The sequence below is a fragment of the Octopus sinensis genome, linkage group LG2 (genome assembly GCF_006345805.1).
Source record: "Octopus sinensis linkage group LG2, ASM634580v1, whole genome shotgun sequence".
Classification (NCBI taxonomy): Eukaryota; Metazoa; Mollusca; class Cephalopoda; order Octopoda; family Octopodidae; genus Octopus; species Octopus sinensis.
In genome coordinates, this window is record NC_042998.1 from 171,252,197 (window position 1) to 171,254,142 (window position 1,946).

The window sequence follows — 1,946 nt, forward strand, 5'->3', positions numbered from 1 at the left end:
GCCAAAAAATAGCAAAAAAATGCATTAAAAATTGAAAAAAAATTAAGGTAATTTTTTTTTAAATCGTTGACACATCGTAGATATTTTTAGAGAGTTACTTCCCTTATATAAAAGCGAAAAAAATGCATTAAAATGGAAAAATATGATGGTAAATTTTTTTAAAATCGTAGACTCATCGTAGACGCGCGCTAATACCCAGAAGGGCTCGATATGAATCACGACTATAAGATACCCGCTTTTGGTTAAACTGCACGGCAAAATGTGGGAGTAGTTACGAATGTAAATCGAAGGGGACAGACACACAACTTCACTCTTATATAAAGATGCTTTTTTTTTTCAGTCATAGAGTTAGATTTATGAAGGTCTTCAGTAGAAAATCCTTCGAATTCTGACTCGCTGCTTGATATAATGAAATTCGTATCCATTTTTTGTCAGAATTACAATTTTGAAAACACAATAGGAACAAATTTCGGAAAAAAATCTCCCATAATTCACGGAATTAAATTACACTTCGATTTTTGTACAAAACTGTATTTGAAGTGTTTACGAAGTATATACGTGTTTTCACGAATGTACTAAAGAGATTTACTCTGATATTCTCATTTAAATATGAATAGGTAAATTCGGGCGGTTTGGTAACGAAAGGGTTTATATAAGTGTCGTTTGTTTATACATAAACACTGTTTCATAGTTTCAGTTTAGTCTTTCTCAAATCACTCTGTCGCTAATTTACTCTCTTCCAAGAACATTTTCACTCACTGTTATCTGTTAGCTTCCCATACATTTTACTCATGTATCTATCAGCGTGATAGACAGAAACAAATATTACATTTACTTTCATTTTATTCGTCGCACCTTGTGTGTGCGTTTGCGTGTGGTGTAAACCAGACTAAGAAAAGCATTTGACACACACACCAGAATGTGAGTTTTCTGTAAATTTTGCTTAATTGGAGTTTAAATTTTAAAAACTGGACTGGCATGACGCGATGCATTGTACTCTTAAAACTGCTAGTAAATTGTAATTGAAGAAATCCTATATTGTAGATTTGTATAACTACCAAAGGGAGGCAGATAAAATCTGCCTTTTATAATAAGAGATATATTATATACTAGCAGTATCGCCCGGCGTTGCTCGGTTGTAAGGGAAATAACTATATAAGCATTTTTAGAGAGTTATAGCCAAAAAAATAGCAAAAAATGCATTAAAAATGGAAAAATATGATGGTAAATTTTTTGAAAAATCGTTGACTCATCGTAGACATTTTTAGAGAGTTACTTCCCTTATATAATAGCGAAAAAATGCATTAAAATGGAAAAAAAACGATGGTAAATTTTTTTTAAAATCGTAGACTCATGTAGACGCTTTCTTAGCCATTTCTGTTTTGGTGTCTTCAAGCCATGAAGTCGTTGTTCTAAAAGAACGCTGGTCTCCTTGACAACGCATTACGACGTTGATTTCCTTACACTCCCTTCCCCACAGGTGCAGGTGTGAGCGTGGACGCCAACTCCGCCGCCATCGACACACGAAAAATTATGCATTAAAAATGGAATAAAAAATGATGTTAAATTATTTTTAAAATCGTAGACTCATCGTAGACGCGCGCTAATACTCAGACGGGCTCGATATGAATCACGACTATAAGCTACCCGAATTTGGTTAAACTGCACCGCAAAATGTGGGAGTAGTTTGGAATCTAAATCGAAGGGGACAGACACTCACACAACTACAGTTTTATATATATAGATATACATAGCGCAGTAGTGGTGAGATGTGACAGCAAAGAAAAGCATACATTCACTCTCTGCATGCAATTAGACTCGGAAAGTTCGTGAGGAACCCATTGACCCAATTTGCTGACTTTTCCGATAGCACACAGGTCTCACTGAATGGTTGAATGACCAAATCCAAGCTTCTCTGCTAGTTCCTCAACAGTTACGATGAGATT